The sequence below is a fragment of the Crinia signifera genome, chromosome 1 (assembly GCF_055691185.1).
Source record: "Crinia signifera chromosome 1, ASM5569118v1, whole genome shotgun sequence".
NCBI lineage: Eukaryota > Metazoa > Chordata > Amphibia > Anura > Myobatrachidae > Crinia > Crinia signifera.
The window spans coordinates 346,513,979-346,538,567 of record NC_139217.1 but is presented as its reverse complement, the minus strand read 5'-3'; positions in this window follow the sequence as shown (position 1 = coordinate 346,538,567).

Below are 24,589 nucleotides of genomic sequence, written 5' to 3'. Positions count from 1 at the left end.
AAATATCGCTGATTTCAGCAGCTGTATATGTAAACTTAACCCCAATGGGGACTGACATATTCAGACATCCCGGTACATCCTGGGATGCCAATGCTCCTGCTGGGTCCATGATGATAAAGGATACTCCAGCAGAATGCAGCAGAGAAGTAGTGCTGTATGCAGGTAAAACAGCAGATCAATCGTAGGTAGGTGCCATGCAACTAGTCACTGTTGTAAAGCAGTGGCCACATACACAAAGTCCAATGCAGCCGGCACTCAAGTAGATAGTAACAGCTGGCCCCGGTGCCCAGATAAAAGAGATGATACACAATGTCCAGCAATAAATGGCACTCCGGAGACACGTTCTAGCTGAAATAAATTGTATTGGAAAGGCTAAGCTTTCGGGGTTTGACCCCCTTCTTCAGAGCACACAATCCTACAGCAATTTGAAAATACAAAACATACAACATAAATACCTGCTGCCGTACAATTCCCCGCCTTCCACGCCACCGGGCGCACGCTGCTGAACACAGGAAGCACCACTGAACAACGTCCTTCCGGTCCCAAGAAGCAGGCAAGTTGCTAGGCAACGCCTGCAGCTTGCGTTTCACGGTGGCCATGTTCAGTATGATCGCTACTGCAGACAGCGCCTGCAGCCCTGGGGGAGAAGGGGGAGAAGGGGGAGAATAAACGTTAGGGAAATACAAGGAAAATACACAAAACAGACACGAGACATAAATAAAAAGCATGAATGCATATACAGCGCATGAAAACATTAAGTAACGGCGTTCCAATTGATCTTATCGTTTAATCCTAATGGGTGTATGGTCTTCAATCGGAAGATCCATCTGGACTCAGTAATCAATAATCGTTTAGCCCTATCGCCACCTCTTGCAGACTCACTAACTGTGTCAATCATAAAATATTTCAAAGAACCCAAAGTATGACCTGCGGCCTTAAAGTGGCGCGCCACAGGTTGCTCCACCGTTCTGCCCGATAGGGCTAAATCGATGGCCGACCTATGGAGGCCCATGCGGACGCGGAATGCCTGGGTAGTCTGACCAACGTAGTAATACCCACAGGGGCATACTATCACATACACAACGTGGTCAGACCTACAAGTCAAGACAGAGCGAAATTTACTTATACCTGCAGTACTAGTACAGCGCAATTTTTAGATGTGGCTGTTTCCATTGTCAATAACAAAATATGTACTGATGTTTATCATAAAGACGTGGAAAGAAACACCTTCCTTATGGCCTCAAGCCATCATCCTCCCGCCCTGAAGCGGGGGCTTCCCCGTTCTCAGATGATGAGAGTGGCTCGTCTTATTAGTGACCCCACTAAGGTGTCAGATCGGCTAGACCATCTGATTGAGAAATTTATACAAAGGGGATATGATAGAGAGTCATTGGAGGTGCAGAAGCAGCAGGTTTTGGCTATACCCCGTGCAAATTTACTTCAGTCTAATACCCGCCAAAACAGCAGTGTTTTACCCTGGACCAGCACTTATACTGTGGCTAGTCCCTCCATCCATTATGCCACTAAGGCCTTGTGGCCTATTGTTAAAAGTGATCCCGATCTCCCTGTTTTTAGAACAGTTCGCCCGCTGGCAGCCTTCAAACGGGGACGTAATCTACGTGATCGTCTAGTTAAAAGTGACATCACTGGGATGAATATCCCAAGAGCCCCTAATACATATACTAAACCACCAGGCTGCTACAGCTGTTTCAATTGCACTACGTGCAAGCATATGGTTGTGTGCAAAAATTTCAAACACCCACATTCAGATAAATTGTATGAGATTCGCTCTGTCTTGACTTGTAGGTCTGACCACGTTGTGTATGTGATAGTATGCCCCTGTGGGTATTACTACGTTGGTCAGACTACCCAGGCATTCCGCGTCCGCATGGGCCTCCATAGGTCGGCCATCGATTTAGCCCTATCGGGCAGAACGGTGGAGCAACCTGTGGCGCGCCACTTTAAGGCCGCAGGTCATACTTTGGGTTCTTTGAAATATTTTATGATTGACACAGTTAGTGAGTCTGCAAGAGGTGGCGATAGGGCTAAACGATTATTGATTACTGAGTCCAGATGGATCTTCCGATTGAAGACCATACACCCATTAGGATTAAACGATAAGATCAATTGGAACGCCGTTACTTAATGTTTTCATGCGCTGTATATGCATTCATGCTTTTTATTTATGTCTCGTGTCTGTTTTGTGTATTTTCCTTGTATTTCCCTAACGTTTATTCTCCCCCTTCTCCCCCAGGGCTGCAGGCGCTGTCTGCAGTAGCGATCATACTGAACATGGCCGCCGTGAAACGCAAGCTGCAGGCGTTGCCTAGCAACTTGCCTGCTTCTTGGGACCGGAAGGACGTTGTTCAGTGGTGCTTCCTGTGTTCAGCAGCGTGCGCCCGGTGGCGTGGAAGGCGGGGAATTGTACGGCAGCAGGTATTTATGTTGTATGTTTTGTATTTTCAAATTGCTGTAGGATTGTGTGCTCTGAAGAAGGGGGTCAAACCCCGAAAGCTTAGCCTTTCCAATACAATTTATTTCAGCTAGAACGTGTCTCCGGAGTGCCATTTATTGCTGGACATTATATATATATATATATATATATATATATTTAGCAAAAAAGGCAGGATGGCACTCCCAAGATTTAACAATACTACACGGCGGCCGTGCAGTATTGTTAAATCTTGGGAGTGCCATCCTGCCTTTTTAGCTACATTCTTCCTGTGTGGAACGGAACGATAACCCAAGTCGCTGTCCCTTATGGTCTGAGTGCCAGGACCCTTCTCACTATATATATATATATATATATATATATATATATATATATATATATATATATATATATATATATAGGGAAAGAACAAGAGGCGCACAATAGTGTAGTATTTTTAGATTTAAAAGCATCAATCTTTACTTATAAAAAAGGTTCACTCACAAAGGTACAGAAGGACGGGAGCTGGTGACTCGTGGTGACGCGGTGACGCGGTGACACGTGGTGACGCGGCTGGGTCCAGGAGAGAGACTGTCTGTACAGTGTGCTACGTTCCAGAGAGCCCCAAATTGGTGATATATTTATGCGCTTTTGTGTTATTGTGATGATAACACCTGTACCTTTGTGAGTGAACCTTTTTTATAAGTAAAGATTGATGCTTTTAAATCTAAAAATACTACACTATTGTGCGCCTCTTGTTCTTTCCCTATCTACAAATCTACAGATTGGGCTGTTTGGAAGGGCCCACACAGGAGAGCTGCACCAGTCAGAACAATTAAACCTGGGACATTACATGTTTACTACAGCGATCAGCGCTTTCTGAGGATAAACTGTTGTTGGATATATATATATATATATATATATATATATATGCGTGCTCATTTGGGACCAACTGGGGGTCAGCTGACATCCAATGATGGCAGCTGCCCACCCCTGGTACCCACGTCACCCGGCAATTTCCATAGGAATGCCCAGCATTTCCATGGGAAAACCCATGAAACACTTGGCTTTCCCATGGGTGAGTACCTCGACCCACCACCCCACCCCACAACCTCCTGCCCACCACTGGCAATGTTGGGTGTGTGCTCTCAGTAAACAGCCTGTTCACTGTGTCCGCACGCACCCAGCACATGCGCAGAGAAGCACATTTCAAAAACATCGGACTCGTGCAAATGCATACTCATGGCTGAACGGAACTAAATAAGGTCCCTGGTTCCAAAAATACTGGGGGTCCCCCATATTTTGGAACCTGTATTGGGCTCCAAAAGCCAGCGGTGACATGCCACAGCTGGGAGAAACTTTTTATAAAAGGTCCGCCGAGAATACCATGAGCACCGTGGCTGGTCAGCCCTGGAAAGGGTCTGTAGGGGAGTCAGAACCCTCACATTAAAGGGGGATCTCCCTTCCATGGCTGAAGTCCGGTGCTCACCCCAGCATCTCAGAGCGGTGGATGCTGGGCTGATACGTGTAAATAATAGATAAAAGCACATTGCTTTATACAGGATAAGTACAAGTCCCAGCATAAGGGGGCATTCATGTGCCCACTAGGTCTCATAGTTCACCTGTAAAAAGAATGTGTAAATAAGGAGACACACACCCAGAAATGTAAAAGTTTTTTAAACACCACTTTTGCACTTTAAATTAATGCACACACGCTTACCTAGTCCAACGCTGTCCCCACACTCCCACTGCTCACTTGGAAGTGACAGCTGCCTAGTGAGCAGGCTGTTCTATAATGGAGACTGGGACCATTTGACTCTGGGACCCTGTACCCCATGGTACAGTTTGGGGACCTTGTATAAAAAGTGTCCCCCGGCTGTGGCATGACACGACTGGCTGTTGGAGCCTGATGTTGGGTCCAAAATGTGCAGGACCCCCAGTTTTTTAGTCCCCGCATTTTTGGAAAGAGGAATTGTCCAAGAGCTCGGGGCTGGTTTCAGAAATACGGGGGGACCCCTACACTTTTGTCCCCCATATTTTTGGAACCAGGACCGGGTTAATGAGTCTGGGGGTGGTTTGGCTCAGGAGGAGGGACCCCACACCATTTTTTTTAAATTATGATCATAATAAAAAATTGCACGTGTTAAAAATTGCACATCTCTGTTACCAAAATTTGCACATTTCTCTGACCAAAAATCACCAGAAATCACATGAAAATTCAATTTCTACCTCTTTAATCACATTTAATTACATTTGCGATTTTGGGCAAAAAAATGCAAATTTCAAACATGCCATTTAGTGTGATTTTGGAACCTTGCCAAAAATCGCATATTACTACATGTCATCCAAAAATGCCCATTACACATTATGCCACACACCATAATGCCCATTACAAGTTATGCCACATACCAAAATGCCCATGGCACATTATGCCACACACCGTAATGCCCAAAGCATTTACCCAGAGGAGTGCCACTTACACATAGTGCCCAGAGTAGTGTATCTATACACATAATGACCTTCTCCTTCTCTCTAATGTGCAGCCTGCCTCCTAGACCAAAAAAGTTAACTGCTCACCTCCCAGCAGCTCATCTTCTTTACCAGAGTCCAGTATATCGGAAAAATTTGCTTATTGCTTATTCAGTCTCCAAATCTATAAGTGTTCCCTGAAAACTCATCTCTTCAGGTAAGCTTATCAAATTCCAGATAGAACCTTGCATTCTGGTCAGTGGCTGATTTAAGGGGGGGCGAATGGGGCGGTCGCCCCCCCTAGGCCAGTGGAATCACTATGCTGATAGCTAATGATCTCCTTTTTCCAGGGATACAAGAATTTTTAAAATCGGCCCTGGGGAACTGGAGATATCCAACTTCAAAGCAGCAGTCCACATCCAACCTGTTAATTGCAATTCCCAGTCATATTTATCAGGTTTTCTCTTACTTAGAGTTTTTCTGAGAGTGTATGCCAAAAGCTGGGACTCTCCCCTTTCTTTGGACACTAGCGACTTTTTTTGTCAATGGATTGCTCTGGCTCCTGATCTCTGATCCCCAAGTCCCCAGCACCTCCTGAAAAGTGGGCCTCTAGGTTTTTATACTATTGAGGGCTAAGAAATCTATTTCCAGATAATGGCGATATCTAACTTCTGGTGGAATAGATGCAATAAAGAATACAGTATCTATCCTTATGTGTCAATGCCTATTTCCCTATAGATTGTAAGCTTGCAAGCAGGGCCCTCCTACCTTTTGACTGTCTGTAAATACCCTGCTTGTTGTATCACTGTCTCCTTTTGTAAAGCGCAACGGAATATGCTGAGCTATATAAGAAACTGTTAATAAATAAATAAGCCAATTCCTGTCTCCTGACTGACCATTTACTGACAATAGCCATGGTAGGCTCCCATGATGCTGCCTGTTGTGAGCCAGCGCTGTGCTCCCCAGGGCCGGTGCTAGGGTGTCTGGTGCCCTCCTGCAAACCATAAATTTTGCGCCCTTTCACATTGCCATTGCAACAAGCTGCAGCCCGATTGTGGGAGCGTATGCAACATGCGATCCTATGGAGGATCTCGGGTGCATGTACATGTATGCATACACCATCTCAGTGCTGTGTCCGTAAAATGTAGCAGGCACTAAAGGTGCCCATACATGCTGCGAGAATCGCATACGTTGCATGCAATGCAATCCGAAAGCAGTACAAAAAGTATGTGCAGCGCATACTTTTTGTACTGTGCGATGCGATGCCCACAGGAGCGCACATAGCATCGCACGCTGCTATTGCAGCGTGTATGGCCACTTTTAGCCCATTATTTAAAGAGTGTCTAAATTAAAATAAAAAAATCTACAATTATTAAAAAATGTGTTAAACATGTATAATAAAAGACTCCCTGTTCTTTTGCTGTTTAACTCTTGTGCAGTCCCTCATGTATAATAAAAGACTCCCTGTTCTTTTGCTGTTTAACTCTTGTGCAGGTCGCAGAAGGAGGACGGTGTGTGCGGGGTGCAGGGAGCTGCTCAGCCTCTCCATACTGCCGCCCGCTGTCAGACAGGCGCTGTGTGCAGTGTGCAGGAAGCAGTGACAGTGAGGGCTGAGGCAGCTTTAGCAGAGCAGGGAGGGAGACAGCGCCTTTTCAGCATGGCGCCTGCCTGCTTTGCAGGAGCTGCTGAGTGGGTAGCGCCGGCCCTGCTGCTCCCCATACGGTATGCTGAGTCCGCTACCTGTACCCCTGCCATTATTGAGCTTCAGCGTCCTCCCGCAGCTCTCGTCCATTTGAAATAGGGATGGCCATCGACCATTAATGATTCAAAATTATTGATGTTTTATGGCCGATGTCGAATACTTTTGCCATCGATGGGGGAGAACCAGATGGTTTCAGTACATCAATGGCATAGTAGAAACGATATTGCTTTTTGTTTTCTTCAAGTTGTCGGTACATGGAGCATAGCTCCTCCCCCCGACACCCGGAAGCCTAGTCTCCACATGTTGATTGGGCCTCCGGCCATTCAGTCAAAGGTGATGGATAACCATTGATAGCTAAAACTATCGATGGTTATCCCTCACATAGTTTCTGACTATCGATGGCTGGGTGCGACTGCCCTGACGGCCATCCCTAATTTGAAATGTGGTGCTGGATTGTGAGTGAATCAGAGCTCAGAACCTCGCAGCGGCGCTGATTGGCTGCCAGGCCACAATTCTCTGATTGGCTCATAAGCAAGCCCTGGATTTCAAAAGGCCAAGGGCCTCCATCCGGAGGCTCTGTAGCTGAAGCACTGTAGTGGCAGAGAGTGTCTCGCCTCTGAAAGGTGACACTCGGTTGTGAAATGAGTGTAAGGTGAGCATTAGGGTGTGCCAGTGCCTGAGCACAACTGGCACATCCTGTGTGCACAGCTATGTGAGTACCTGTATGACTTCAAGAGGGAAGCCACACCTCAAACTGTTTTGCAATCCAATACTGCATCTGTCAGCATTATCAGCACTTAACACCTCCCTCATGCTAAGTGCAGAAGATCTGTCAGAAACAGACTTCTCTTCACTGTACATGCACCTCACAACAGAATGGAACATTAGCTACACTGCTGTATACTTAGCTGTATTCAACTTAGATTCAGCCTTGTTATTTTTGGATCATGTTCCCATCTTAATTACAGACTTCTCCCAGACTACTATTTTTACTTGAATACTTTGGACATTAGCACAAAAATTGAATTCCAATTGCTTATCACCTCTACTCTCACCAAGCCCCCTGACACCATCACTGTCCAAGCTATTGTTTCTTGCTGGAAATACAAATTCACAATTAGGAGAGTACTGACATGATGAATAAAATTAATATTGCAAGCATTTGGAGTAAATGCTCAGGTTATGCAGTACACATGGGCCTCTGGGTGCAGGGGGCAAACACAACATATCCTGAAGCCATATATGCAGATGTAGTCAGTCACAGATAAAATGGCGCTGCTGCAATTTAACACATGATACACACTTGTGCAATAAAGAAGTCACTAGGAACAAGGCATGTGCAGTAGACTGAGGCCTAAGCTCTTCCTCTATACAGTAAGTCTTTATATATGTAATTGATTTACAATTGCTTTCTTTTTCTTTTTCTTATTCATTATTAGTATTACAATGTAAAACATTGTTTTTAACCTTTATTTTTTTAATGGTGCAGTTGAGTTTCTCTCTCTCCAGTTAGCTGGTGTGGTTACAGTCTTTTAAGCTGACATTCCTTTTGGTTTGATATATGCTTCCCTAGTACATGAGCAACTTTGGGCTTACTTTTATCCTGCACGATGATGGCGGAATTGGGGGCCTCATGTGACGTTATTTGGCCCGCCCCGAGCATGCATGGGCCCACCCAGCGTTTCTATAGGCGTGCTCACTGCTTTTGTGGGTGCGCCCATGAAACGCTGGCCAGACCCCAGCGACTGCCCCTGCCTATCCCTCGGGCTTGCTGCGGGGGTTTTCACATGCACATTATCGCACATGTGCAGACCCCCGCCATCGGAGACGGGACGATTTTGGACCTGTGTCTGAATCGGCACTGTTGTTCCTTAACATTTACTGTATGATTCACTCTGCCAAGGTACCTTTCTAAAAACAAGTACAATATACAATGCCAATTGAGTGCTGCTTGTGCTTCTACTGTACATGCAAGATGTGTTCTGTCTTGGTCACTAATGCTTACATGCTTACTGATATGGAGTAGGCTCAGAAGTGACACTGGGGTTTTAATACTGATTAGATGTCAATGGAAGTCTTACAGTAAGTAATGTAAAAACTTAGGAGCAGAATATAGCTAAGGGATAATTGCACAAATAAATGACAGATGAAATGTTAATTGTAAAAGTACTCTGAAAAGCATTTAGATACTAAATTATGTACATAACTTTACAACCAAATACATAGAAATTAAAAATAAAACATGCACTAGAGAGCTAGGCAATCAACAGGTAAATGCTAAATTAAGCAGCGTGACAAAATCAAATAATGAAAAGAACCAATGGGTTTCTGGAAAAAATATTCTTCTAGAGGGTGCTAAATAAATAAGTACAGTAGATCCTGGTTGGTTGCACAAAGCAACATCACATGTGAAGTAGAATACACATCTTAGTAAATTTCCCCCTAAGAATAAAAAGTAAAAATAGAACTTTGTGTCAGGATTTATATCTAAGAGTATTTTGCCTTCACTCAGGGCCGGCGCTACCCGCTCAGCACAGCCTGCAAAGCAGGTAGGCGCCAGCCCTGAGAGGTGCTCCGAGTCCCCTGAGTCCCCTGAGCTTTCTGAGCTCTGACACTGCTGCTTCCGGGTGCCGCAGCCTGCGCCTGTCAAAATATATTACAGGCAGCAGCGGCACCGGCAGCGGCAGAGAGCTCAGCCGGACACCGCACAGGCAGCACAGCGGTGCCCTCTCAGTATAATGTACTGTAGGGAGACGTTGCTGCTGTCAACCAGGAGGAGGCAGGAGCAGAAAGAGACTCCGTGCAGATGCAGACACACTGGAGGCTGGAGCCGGAGGAGCTGAGTGTCGGGAAGAAGGTGAGTAACCACTAGGGAAGGGGGCAGGCTGTGCATTGTAGAGAATGAGGTGGCATTCTGTATAGGGATAACTACTCTGGACATTCTGTATAGGGGTAACTAATCTGGGCATTTTGTATAGGGGTAACTACTCTGGGCATTCTGTATAGGGGTAACTACTCTGGGCATTCTGTATATGGGGAACTACTCTGGGCATTCTGTATATGGGAAACTACTCTGGGCATTCTATATATGAGATAGATTGTAAGCTTGCAGCAGGGCCCTCCTTCCTCCAAGTCTGTCTGTTGTTACACAGTTTGTTCCATCACTGTCTATAATTGTAAGCGCAACGGAATCTACTGCGCTATATACGAAACTGTAAATAATTAAATAAATAAATATGGGGCACTAATCTGGGCATTATGTTTAAGCGCCACATTTCGCATTGTGTAAGGGACACTACTTCGGGCAGTATGTAAGTGGCACTACTCTGGGAATTATGTGTATGTGGCACTAATCTGTGTATTGCGTGTAGACATCACTACGCCGGGCATTATGTGTATGGGACGGGATTGATACTAAATCCCGGCATTTGGAATCCCGGCAGTCAAAATCCCAAAGCCGGAATCCCGACAAGGGGGGACGTGGATCGCCCCCCCCCCCCCCTTTGCGGGCTCACTGCGCTCACAGAGGGACAAAGTGCTGGGAATTCCGCAGTCAAAATGGACAAAACCATATGCACTGCTGGTGGGGCAGATGTAACATGTGCAGAGAGCATTTGATTTGGGTGTTTTATTGTTTCTGTGCAGGGTAAATATTTGGCTGCAACATAGATATCAGTTTAAAGTACAAACCCCACCCAAATGTAACTCTCTCTGTACGTTACATCAGCCCCACCTGCAGTGCACATGGTTTTGTCCATTATAGAGTGATTGTGCCTTTGCGACTGAACTAGAATAACCCCCATACTCTGCTGCATTCCAAAGAGTTGAGTCCAGTTCTGCTAGTGCTTTAGCACCACCTGGTGACACTGTTCAGGTGCAACCGAATCCCATGAATTCTGGGATTGGAAAGAAAAACCGAGGGCTGAATTAAGCCAGAGGTGACATAAACCACTGAAGGGTTTCTGGCTGCTGCACCCTTGGTTGTGACAGTTTAATGAAGGGCCATTGGGTGGCATGGGGAGGAGTAGGCAGGCTAGGAGGGACTTGAGAGGGGTGTATTCTTCCTCTTTGAGATTTTTTCCCGCCCTCCCATCCCTATTTCTGTCTTTATTTTTCTTCTTTGGGCGGCGGTAAAGAACGGTCACTTGTTTAGATGGAATAGTGTGTTACATAGTGAGTGCGCTCTCCCGAGCGCACTCACTCTCCATGAGCTATACTTCTTTGCACGGAAGATTGCTGCCACCACCGACCCGGGTGGATGTGCAAGGAGAGTTGACAACCAGCGATGTGTGAATGATATGGTGATCCTACCCCCCCTTTTCTTTCCTCTGACCGTTCTTTGGTGCCGCCGACATTTTATAGTTATAGCCAAGTTGTCAATAATAAATTTGACATTCATTATTTGAAACGCCAGCACTTGTTGTTTGTGTCTTTATTTTTAGTGTTAAGTTAGGTTAAGTTAAGTGTTAAGGGTGTAGGCATAACAGCGACAAAAATCAGTGCTTTTGTTTTGCATTCCCCTCACAACTTGCCTGACAGGAAGCCAGCATTTTGGGTAACTTGTCGTTTTCTTGCAGCCCTTGGTCTGTTAATACTATTACTTTTATTTTTCTTTAACAACTATCTTTCAAAACTATGCTTTTCATTAAAACAAGGGTAGCACCATGCGTGAGACATGTGTTGCTATGTCATTGCTTGTTAAGGCCAAGCATTCTGTCATATTACTGACTGTACATGATAATTTGGCCACTATTAGATAAGTCAGTAGGATGTTGATTTTGGAAACAACAGACCCTATGCTTCTGCACCTGGTCCATGTGTGCAAGCTGATGTCATTGGTTGGAATCTCAGTTTGATGGTAAGAATAGTCATGAGTTATTTAGTCAGAACAGTCAATGTTTTACTTTTTCTAAAAAGTAGCATACTGTAGTGTATATGTATGTAGTTTATACAGTATATATATGCACGAAAAAAACAATGATGCACCAACATTGCTGTGTTTGTTTCCTTGCCTGGCAAACAGATTACACATTCGAGAATTGATGCAGTGGTGAACATAATGGGGGAAATTAACTAAAATATGTATTCTACTTCACATGTGATATTGCTATGGGCAACCAATCAGGTCCTGTCTACTATCTTCTAGAGGGTGCTAAACAAATAAGAAGTAGATTCTGATTGGTTGCCCATAGTAACATCACATGTGAAGTAGAATACACATCTAAGTAAATTTCCTCCAATTTGTTTTGGGAAATGTACAGTATATTGCTTGTTTTTATTGATTATACTCCATAGCCAAGCATAAGTAAGTACATGCAATCCAGAGAGGTGAGCAACTCAGTCACATCTCCACTTCCAACTGCAAAGGCATACTGTATCTTTGTGGTTATTCGGTAATCACACTTAGAATACAGAGGGCTAGTGCAAATAGTAACAGGCTATGCAGAGTTGTGTACGTGTGTAAAATTATGTGTTTACAGATAGAGCTTTTGTGTGAAGAATTGGACTGGTGCAAATGGTTTTTGGTTAAGCACATGTAGTGCAGATGGAATTATGACTGACTTGCATTCAACTCTGTGTAGGTGAGCAGGATATACACTAATTACACAAACTTCTTACACCCTGTGGCAGAACTGGCTGCAGTGCTGTCAGTGCATTGCACGGGGGCTCACCACTATTAAGGGGCCTGCAGCAGCTTTATAATAAGACATCATACTACCACTCCACTCCGTGGCCTGCCTGTGATCTACAGTATGAATAGTGGACCCTGAGGATGCGTTCCAGATAGATTTAATTAGGAGAGGCAATGGGGGTCTCCATCCTCATCCCACCTTCCTCTACCTCTCTGGAACCCACTGAATCCCCAGCCACTAGGTATCACCCTCTGCCTCATCCAGTCTCCAATTGCCTCCTCAATCTCTCATCTATCTCTGCCTGCTAGCCACTGCCTCTACCTTTCACCCTCTGTATCTCCCAGTAACCTCTACCTGTCACCCACTGACTACCCAGTCACTACCTGTGTCACCCATGACCTGTCCAGCTGTCACCCATACAGCTCTGCCTCTATCACTCACTGCTTTTCCCCACTCCACAATCACCCACTGCCTCTCCACATAGGGCAGGAGACTGGATGCAAGAGTATATATTTGTGCATGGGCCCATCACTCTTAAGTTTTACTACTGCTTTCACCCAATTATACTCCACCATCTACCTTACTACTGCAATGCAAATTGAGCACAACCCATTATGTCTTCTTGATATTTTATTCTCTGAATATTTATACTACAATGTTAAAAGTATTGGGATACCCCCTCTAATTAGAGTATTTGACCATTTAAACCATAACCAATATTATCAGGTACAAATATGCCCATTTGGTTAGAATGCAGTAGGATTTTTTTTGCTGCTAGAAAAACTCCAATAATAATAAATTATATTTACAGCTTTATATTATTACTAACAGTTATGTTTATATAGGGCATATATTTTTCAGTACTATATAGAGAATATTTAGTTATTTCACATCCCTGCCAAGGTGGAGCTTTCAATCTATGGGGTTGATTCACCTGGGATCACATGTGTGATCAACTGTGCAGTTTTCTGATGTACATTAAGACCAAGGCCGGCAATTTTTAGTTTAATAGGTTAAATAGACTGTCCTGGTTTGAAGGGTTTACTTTTTGGGAAAAGGGGGGTGTGGGAGTGGACCAGTGCACAGGTTGGTATTGAGTTTGTTGAGAAGAAGTATTTTCAGTCCACAATATGGTTAGATTAACCCCTTCATGACAGAGCCAGTTTGTGCCTTCATGACAGAGCCCTTTTTTTCAAATCTGACATGTCTCACTTAAGTGGGGATAACTTTTTTTTGCTTTTACTTATCCCAGAGATTTTGAGATTGTTTTCTCGTGACACATTGTACTTCAAGTTAGTGGTAAATTTTCGTCGATACAGTCTGTGTTTTTTTGTGAAAAATACCAAAATATCGTGAAAAAATGGAAAATTTAGCAATTTGCAAAATGTTAAATTTTCTGCTTGTGAGACAAATAATCATACCACTCAAAATAGTTAATAACTAACATAGACCATATGTCTACTTTATGTTTCCATCATTATTTCAACTTCCTTTTAATTTTTTTGGACACTAGGAGGCTTACAATATGAATAGCAAATTCTCAAATTTTCATGAAAATTTCAAACACTGATTTTTTTAGGGACCAGTTCAGTTCTGATGTGACTTTGAGGGACTTGTATGTGAGACACCCCCATAAATGATGCCATTTCAAAAACTGCACCCCTCACAGTATTCAAAACAGCATTTTGGAAGTTTGTTAACCCTTTAGGTGTTTCACAGGAATTAAAACAAAGTGTAGGTGAAATTTCAAAATTTCTTTTTTTTTGCAGAGTTTCAATTTTAATACATTTTTCTAACGAATACAGTAGATTTTACTAGAGAAATGTGACTAAAAATTGATTCCCCCAATTCTTTTGTTTTCAAAAATATCCTATATGTGGCCCTAGTGTGCACGTTGACCAAACCACAGGCTTCATAATAGAAGGAGCACCTACTTGATTTTGGAGCCTCCTTTTTATGAGATTTTTTTTTAGGCACCATGTAGGTTTCTAGGCACCATAAGTGCTAAAAGTTAGGAACCTCCCCCACAAGTCACCCCATTTTGCAATCTACACCCCTCAGGGAATTCATCTAGGGGTATAGTGTACATTTCAAACCCCCAGGGGTTTCACCAATTTTGGTACAACTGGGATGTGAAAATGGAAAATTACATTTTTTTACACAAACATGCAGTTCTGGCTCAAACTTTTTCATTTTCACAAGGAATGAAGGAGACAAAGCACCCCAAAATCTGTGTCCCAATTTCTCCCGAGTACGGCAATGCCTCACATGTGACCAAAAAATACCAGTTGGGTGCATGGCAGGACTTAGAAGGGAAGGAGTGATTTTTGGATTTTGCAGCTCAGATTCTGGTGGAATTTTGGTGGGTGCTATGTCGCATTAGCAAGACCCCCCAAGCACCAAGACAGTGGAACCCCCCCACAAGTGACCCCATTTTGCAAACTACACCCCTCAGGGAATTCATCTAGGGGTATAGTGTACATTTCAAACCCCCAGGGGTTTCACCAATTTTGGTATAACTGGGATGTGAAAATGGAAAATTACATTTTTTTACACAAAAATGTACTTCTGGCTCAAAATTTTTCATTTTCACAAGGAATGAAGGAGACAAAGCACCCCAAAATCTGTGCCCCAATTTCTCCCGAGTACGGCAATGCCTCACATGTGACCAAAAAATACCAGTTGGGTGCATGGCAGGACTCAGAAGGGAAGGAGTGATTTTTGGATTTTGCAGCAAAGATTTTGGTGGAATGAATGGTGGGTGCTATGTTGCATTAGCAAGACTCCCAAAGCACCAATACAGTGGAACCCCCCCACAAGTCACCCCATTTTGCAAAGTACACCCCTCAGGGAATTCATCTAGGGGTATAGTGTACATTTCAAACCCCCAGGGGTTTCACCAATTTTGGTACAACTGGGATGTGAAAATGGAAAATTACATTTTTTTACACAAACATGCAGTTCTGGCTCAAAATTTTTCATTTTCACAAGGAATGAAGGAGACAAAGCACCCCAAAATCTGTGCCCCAATTTCTCCCGAGTACGGCAATGCCTCACATGTGACCAAAAAATACCAGTTGGGTGCATGGCAGGACTCAAAAGGGAAGGAGTGATTTTTGGATTTTGCAGCAAAGATTTTGGTGGAATGAATGGTGGGTGCTATGTTGCATTAGCAAGACTCCCAAAGCACCAATACAGTGGAACCCCCCCACAAGTCACCCCATTTTGCAAAGTACACCCCTCAGGGAATTCATCTAGGGGTATAGTGTACATTTCAAACCCCCAGGGGTTTCACCAATTTTGGTACAATCGGGATGTGAAAATGGAAAATTACATTTTTTTACACAAACATGCAGTTCTGGCTCAAAATTTTTCATTTTCACAAGGAATGAAGGAGACAAAGCACCCCAGAATCTGTGCCCCAATTTCTCCCGAGTACGGCAATGCCTCACATGTGACCAAAAAATACCAGTTGGGTGCATGGCAGGACTCAGAAGGGAAGGAGTGATTTTTGGATTTTGCAGCAAAGATTTTGGTGGAATGAATGGTGGGTGCTATGTTGCATTGGCAAGACTCCCAAAGCACCAATACAGTGGAACCCCCCCACAAGTCACCCCATTTTGCAAAGTACACCCCTCAGGGAATTCATCTAGGGGTATAGTGTACATTTCAAACCCCCAGGGGTTTCACCAATTTTGGTACAACTGGGATGTGAAAATGGAAAATTACATTTTTTTACACAAACATGCAGTTCTGGCTCAAAATTTTTCATTTTCACAAGGAATGAAGGAGACAAAGCACCCCAAAATCTGTGCCCCAATTTCTCCCGAGTACGGCAATGCCTCACATGTGACCAAAAAATACCAGTTGGGTGCATGGCAGGACTCAGAAGGGAAGGAGTGATTTTTGGATTTTGCAGCAAAGATTTTGGTGGAATGAATGGTGGGTGCTATGTTGCATTAGCAAGACTCCCAAAGCACCAATACAGTGGAACCCCCCCACAAGTCACCCCATTTTGCAAAGTACACCCCTCAGGGAATTCATCTAGGGGTATAGTGTACATTTCAAACCCCCAGGGGTTTCACCAATTTTGGTACAACTGGGATGTGAAAATGGAAAATTACATTTTTTTACACAAACATGCAGTTCTGGCTCAAAATTTTTCATTTTCACAAGGAATGAAGGAGACAAAGCACCCCAAAATCTGTGCCCCAATTTCTCCCGAGTACGGCAATGCCTCACATGTGACCAAAAAATACCAGTTGGGTGCATGGCAGGACTCAGAAGGGAAGGAGTGATTTTTGGATTTTGCAGCAAAGATTTTGGTGGAATGAATGGTGGGTGCTATGTTGCATTAGCAAGACTCCCAAAGCACCAATACAGTGGAACCCCCCCACAAGTCACCCCATTTTGCAAAGTACACCCCTCAGGGAATTCATCTAGGGGTATAGTGTACATTTCAAACCCCCAGGGGTTTCACCAATTTTGGTACAACTGGGATGTGAAAATGGAAAATTACATTTTTTTACACAAACATGCAGTTCTGGCTCAAAATTTTTCATTTTCACAAGGAATGAAGGAGACAAAGCACCCCAAAATCTGTGCCCCGATTTCTCCCGAGTACGGCAATGCCTCACATGTGACCAAAAAATACCAGTTGGGTGCATGGCAGGACTCAGAAGGGAAGGAGTGATTTTTGGATTTTGCAGCAAAGATTTTGGTGGAATGAATGGTGGGTGCTATGTTGCATTAGCAAGACTCCCAAAGCACCAATACAGTGGAACCCCCCCACAAGTCACCCCATTTTGCAAAGTACACCCCTCAGGGAATTCATCTAGGGGTATAGTGTACATTTCAAACCCCCAGGGGTTTCACCAATTTTGGTACAACTGGGATGTGAAAATGGAAAATTACATTTTTTTACACAAACATGCAGTTCTGGCTCAAAATTTTTCATTTTCACAAGGAATGAAGGAGACAAAGCACCCCAAAATCTGTGCCCCAATTTCTCCCGAGTACGGCAATGCCTCACATGTGACCAAAAAATACCAGTTGGGTGCATGGCAGGACTCAGAAGGGAAGGAGTGATTTTTGGATTTTGCAGCAAAGATTTTGGTGGAATGAATGGTGGGTGCTATGTTGCATTAGCAAGACTCCCAAAGCACCAATACAGTGGAACCCCCCCACAAGTCACCCCATTTTGCAAAGTACACCCCTCAGGGAATTCATCTAGGGGTATAGTGTACATTTCAAACCCCCAGGGGTTTCACCAATTTTGGTACAACTGGGATGTGAAAATGGAAAATTACATTTTTTTACACAAACATGCAGTTCTGGCTCAAAATTTTTCATTTTCACAAGGAATGAAGGAGACATAGCACCCCAAAATCTGTGCCCCAATTTCTCCCGAGTACGGCAATGCCTCACATGTGACCAAAAAATACCAGTTGGGTGCATGGCAGGACTCAGAAGGGAAGGAGTGATTTTTGGATTTTGCAGCACAGATTTTGGTGGAATGAATGGTGGGTGCTATGTTGCATTACCAATACAGTGGAACCCCCCCACAAGTGACCCCATTTTGCAAACTACACCCCTCAGGGAATTCATCTAGGGGTATAGTGTACATTTCAAACCCCCAGGGGTTTCATCAATTTTGGTACAACTGGGCAGTGAAAATGAAAAAAATACATTTTTTTACACAAAAATGTACTTCTGGCTCAAAATTTTTCATTTTCACAAGGAATGAAGGAGACAAAGCACCCCAAAATCTGTGCCCCCATTTCTCCAGAGTACGGCAATGCCTCACATGTGACCAAAAAATACCAGTTGGGTGCATGGCAGGACTCAGAAGGGAAGGAGTGATTTTTGGATTTTGCAGCACAGATTTTGGTGGAATGAATGGTGGGTGCTATGTTGCATTACCAATACAGTGGAACCCCCCCACAAGTGACCCCATTTTGCAAACTACACCCCTCAGGGAATTCATCTAGGGGTATAGTGTACATTTCAAACCCCCAGGGGTTTCATCAATTTTGGTACAACTGGGCAGTGAAAATGAAAAAAATACATTTTTTTACACAAAAATGTACTTCTGGCTCAAAATTTTTCATTTTCACAAGGAATGAAGGAGACAAAGCACCCCAAAATCTGTGCCCCCATTTCTCCAGAGTACGGCAATGCCTCACATGTGACCAAAAAATACCAGTTGGGTGCATGGCAGGACTCAGAAGGGAAGGAGTGATTTTTGGATTTTGCAGCACAGATTTTGGTGGAATGAATGGTGGGTGCTATGTTGCATTACCAATACAGTGGAACCCCCCCACAAGTGACCCCATTTTGCAAACTACACCCCTCAGGGAATTCATCTAGGGGTATAGTGTACATTTCAAACCCCCAGGGGTTTCATCAATTTTGGTACAACTGGGCAGTGAAAATGAAAAAAATACATTTTTTTACACAAAAATGTACTTCTGGCTCAAAATTTTTCATTTTCACAAGGAATGAAGGAGACAAAGCACCCCAAAATCTGTGCCCCCATTTCTCCAGAGTACGGCAATGCCTCACATGTGACCAAAAAATACCAGTTGGGTGCATGGCAGGACTCAGAAGGGAAGGAGTGATTTTTGGTTTTTGCAGCTCAGATTCTGGTGGAATGAATGGTGGGTGCTATGTGGCATTAGCAAGACCCCCGAAGCACGGTGAAATGATGAACCTAATAATCCATAGATGTGTGGTATATTTTGAAACACTCCTTTATACATAGGCCGGGTTTGTCGGGGCAAGTTTCACAGTGGAAAATAGTTTCCTTTCTTATTCCCTTTTTATAGCAAACTTTGCACCTTTTTTGTGTCCTGCCCTTTCTTGCAGTGGAGGGGATTTCGTTGGGAAAATGCTGCCCTGGTACAATACGGGGGCCAGTACTAGAAGTACTGGGGCCCTCTGCCTGCTGATTCCCAAATGTTAGGCTCTTTATGACTTCCTCTTGAAAGTGCATAAATGTCCCCCTCTGGCCGGTAGAACGGAATAGCACGTAAGCGTTATACAGTGCCATCTGGATGATATACACGGCCAGCTTCTTGTACCAGATATTTGTTTTCCGCAGGGCACTGTACGGCTTCAGTACCTGATCTGAAAGATCCACTCCGCCCATGTACTTATTGTAATCTAGGATACAATTTGGTTTTGAGGTGTGGGTACTGGTACCTCGTACAGGGATGGAGGTGGTACTGTCTCCATGAATTGTTGTCAGTATAAGGACATCCCTCTTGTCCTTATATTTGACCAACAACAAATTTTCGGTGCATATTCCCCTGCTTTCACCCCTTCTCATTACTTGGGCAATGTGCGTTTTGGGGAGGCCTCTTTGGTTCTTGCGCACAGTACCGCAAGCTGCTGTACCTCTTGAACCAAGGGCCTTAAACAGGGGGATGCTGGTGTAAAAGTTATCCACATAGAGGTGATAACCCTTATCCAGGAAGGGGTGCATTAAATCCCAGACAATTTTTCCACTAACACCTACGAGGGAGGGGGGGCATTCTGGTGGTTCAATTCTTGAATCCTTCCCTTCATATACCCTAAACTTGTGGGTGTACCCTGTGGTGCTTTCACACAGCTTATACATTTTTATGCCATACCTTGCCCTCTTACTGGGAAGGTACTGGCGGAATTTAACCCTTTCTTTAAAATGTATAAGGGACTCGTCGATACTAATACATTTATCAGGGATGTATAGCTCTGCAAATTTGGCACTGAAATGATCAATGACCGGCCTGACTTTGAATAGCCTGTCAAAGGTGGGATCATCTCTGGGTGGGCACTGTGCATTATCGGTGTAATGTATAAATTTATGGATTGCCTCAAAACGAGCCCGGGGCATGGCCATACGGTGAAATGGGGTGCTGTACAGAACATCTGTACTCCAATATTGCCTAATTTGTGGCTTTTTTACTATGCCCATATGTAACACCAGACCCCAAAACGTCATCATCTCTACTGCATCTACAGGGGTCCACCTAGCAAATGATGACGTGGGGTTTTGAGCAATAAACTGCTGGGCATATAAATTAGTTTGGTCCACCATTAAATTTATAAAATCATCAGAGAAAAATAATTTAAAAATGTCAATTTCTCTGAGACCTGTTGAATCAAATTGGATTCCTGGGATGGCCAAAAACTCAGGAACCTGGGGCTCAAAATTGTCTGGTGGTGGGGTCCATACGAGATCAATTATTGGGGGGGGGGTCTCAGCTGCTCTACGGGGGCGTCTTTGAGGGGGTCCCTCATCATCAGAGGAGGAAGAGGAGCTTAAGACAAATCCTTCAAATTCCCCGCTTGCCTCACTGGCTGTGTCAGAGTCAGAGGCAAGCATGGCATATGCCTCCTCCACCGAATACATTCTCCTGGATGACTGGGACGACATTTGGGATGACATTTGGGATGCCATTTATATTTTTGTGTTACTGGTAGTGAAATGTTTCAACACGTGTATAGTGTAGGGGAGGGTACAAACTTTATTTCAACCCGGGGGGTATGTAGTGTGTAGTGTGTATGTATGTAGTGCAGAAAAAAAAAAATACAAAAATAAAAAAATTGAAGGGTTCAAAAAAAAAAAAATGGAAGGGGTTCAAAAAAAAAATGGAAGGGGTTAAAAAAAAAATGGAAGGGGTTAAAAAAAAAAAAAAAATGGAAGGGGTTAAAAAAAAAAAAGGTCCTGCGCCAAAAATTGAGCACAGATGTTGGTCAGTAACGTCCGTCACTGAACAGCGCTCAAAGGCAACAGGAATTTGATCCCAAAAAAAAAAAAAATAGATCAACCCTGTGCCGAAAAAGCTGATCAGTGATGTACGTCACTGATCAGCGCACAGTGGCCACAGGACACACACAAAATCACAGTGTGTGTAAAAAAAAAAATGTAAAAAAGACCCCACAGCACTCACAAAAAATAAAAAAAGGTGATCAGTGATGCGACACTGATTACCAGTGAGGGGCAGCAGGTGCACAACCTTTGGTGGTACTGACAGGTATATATAAAAAAAAAACCTCTGCACCCCTAAAAAGTTGCTGATCACCTCAGATATAGTGATCAGCACAAAAGGCGGGGGCAGCAGACACAAAATTTAGCACTCTCTATCACTCTCTGTCACTATCTCTCTCTATCTCTCTATCTCTCACTATCTATCACTCTATGACACTGCAGCAGCAGCACTGACAGGTATATCTATATATAAAAAAAAACCTGCGCCCCCAAAAAGTTGCTGATCAGTTAATTTATACTGATCAGCACAAAAGGGGGGGCAGCAGTCAGTTATATAAAAAATATATAGCACAATCTGTCACTATCTCTCTCTCTCTATCTCTCTCTATCTCTCTCTATCTATCTATAGCTCTATCACACTGCAGCAGCACAAAATATAGCACTAGGCCTCTCTATCTCTCTCTATCTCTCTCTATCTCTTTCAGTTATATAAAAAATATATAGCACAATCTGTCACTATCTCTCTCTCTATCTCTCTCTCTCTATCTCTCTCTATCTCTCTCTATCTCTCTATCTATAGCTCTATCACACTGCAGCAGCACAAAATATAGCACTAGGCCTCTCTATCTCTCTCTATCTCTCTCTATCTCTCTCTCTCTAACTCTCTCTCTATCTAATAAATCGCAGCAGCACAAGATGTCACAGGATGTCACAAGATGTCACAAGCATAAGCAATATCAATGATCAGGTAAGTATTTTGGATGGGTTCTGGTCAGTATAGGCGGCAGCTGGGCACGGTGACCGCACTGCACGCTATTCCAGACCGGAATGGCGTCTGCAGTGCAGTCACCGTTAGTTTAAACCCCCCTCCATGGCTGTGATTGGTCCGTCGGTCCGACGAACCAATCACGGCCTTTGGGGGCGGGAGGGGTGAGGTGGGGTGACACCAGTGTCACCCTTACACCCCGCGGTGATTGGTGCTGTACTTTACAGCACCAATCACCTCCGATCCCGTGTCACCGGCGAACGTTATTCGCCGGTGACACAGAAAACGCTGTGAATGGCTGTTCACAATGAACAGCCAATCACAGCGATCGCCGACGGGGGGGGCGGCATCGCCGCCCCCCCTGGGCATGCACGGACATGTCTGCTGTCAGGGACAGCAGACATCGTCCCTCTGTCACTGCGTCTCTAGACGCAGTGACAGTTTTAAGCCATGACGTATATATACGTCAACGGTCGGGAAGTACTTCCCGGCCATGACGTATATATACGTCAAATGTCGTGAAGGGGTTAAGAGGATGAGTATACGTCTCGTCCTTCACTTAAATGATAATGTGGAGGTGCTCCCTAGAGAGTAAATTGGATATTTAGAAAGAAGAAGGGAAAGACTCTCCTTTTGTCGGGGCACTCTTACTTTAATAATTATAGTATATATAGAATATGTTATGTAAGATAGGTTTGAGAGGTGACTAGCAAGGTTATCAATTTACAAGACCCCCTAGGAGCTAATTAGATGATTAGTAAAACATTACTGTGGTTAATGGCATGTTCCCATTGTGCTAAATTGAGTATATTAAAACTTTATCTTTATTAGTTAGTATTTAAAATAAGCACTAGACATGGACATACAAAAACACCAGACAATACACTTATCAAAGATTGAGGACACTCTTTGTGAGCACTAAATTAAGAAAATATTGGATGTGTGATCCTTACAATTTATAGACAGACCAGGCAGGTATATCATTTAATATGAGAAGAAATTGTAAATACAATGTACAGACAATGGCCCTTATTCTGGTTGGTGCGGCCAGAGCCGCACACGGTGCTCTGGCCGCACAAACCAATCCCCGCCCACGAGACGGATCGCCACGGCCGTCCGTACACGGACGGCTGGCGATCCGCATAAAAATGGTGGAGGCGTACGCCTCCACCATGGTGGGAGCTGCCCCCTGCATTCGATGGTCGTCGACCATCGATGGCAGGTCCGCACGCCCCAGCAGCTCCCGCAAGCTGAGACCACACGGACAATCGTCCGTGTGCTAGCTTGTATGGGGGCTGAGAGCTGACATCCGGCGACGTCAGCTTTCCGCCCCCATGAGTTGCGTCATACCCTCATTACCATGCATACGCCCCGCGTTTGCATGGGAACGCCCATGAAACGCGGGGCGTACACATAGGGAAATGAGGGTATGCAGCCCCTCACGCCCCTATACGCCCCCTTTGCGGCGGACGAAATACGTCTGCGGCGAAGGGGGCTGCACATGCGCAGATTGACCTCTGCGCATGTGCAGAATAAAAACATCGGCGGTACGGCCGCACGCGGGCCGTACCGTCCGAATTAGAATAAGGGCCAATGTTTCAAAATCCACCCTCACAGACTTAAGGTATTTAGAACAGAATTATCATATTTGTAAGTATCAATTACATTTCAGTTAAAATTACTGTAGTGCACGGGTGTCAAACACAAGGTCCGCGGGCCAAATCTGGCCCGACAGACCTCGTCATGTGGCCCGCGCAGCCGCCACCAGCCTTCACCTTTTATTATCTTTTTTGAGAGGTTTTTTTTGCACTGCCGGCGGCCATGTTCCTGTGGTCTTTTAAGATGTCTGCGGCCACAGGAACATGGCCGCCGGCCTCCACGGCTACGTGGAGGAGGGCCCGGCAGCCTGTTCCCTCTTATCGAGGCAGTGGCAGATGCTGGGTGGGAACGTCATGACGATGACGCCTCCCACCCATGCGTCTGCAGAGAGGAAGGAAGGCAGGCCGAGTCGGGGGGCCGCAGCAGGACAGGCCGCGGCGCAGAGAGTGGTATTGAAATTACTGGAGCCGCAGCAGCAGTAAAGGAGCCTGAGGGATAAACTACAGTAAGTTACATTAAAAAACAATATATCTGGTGGTGGTGTCATGGCATTCCTTTTATATTATACAGGGGGAGCCGCCTGTGGTGTCATTATTATTGTACAGGAGGAGCAGCCTGTGGTGTCATGGCATTATGCCATGACACCACAGGCTGCTCCCCCTGTATAATAATAATAATGCCATGACACCACAGGCTGCTCCCCCTGTGTAATATAAAAGTAATGCCATGACACCACAGGCTGCTCCCTCTGTATAATAATAATGCAATGACACCACAGGCTGCTCCCCCTGTATAATAATTTGTGCCATGGCATTACTATTGTTATATTATACAGCAGAAGCAGCCTGTGCTGTCATTGCATTATTATTATACAGCGGGAGCAGCCTGTGGTGTCATTGCATTATTATACAGCGGGAGCAGCCTGTGGTGTCATTGCATTATTATTATACAGCGGCTCTTTGAGGGTGACCAAACTGTTGATGCGGCCCCCGATGAATTTGAGTTTGACACCCCT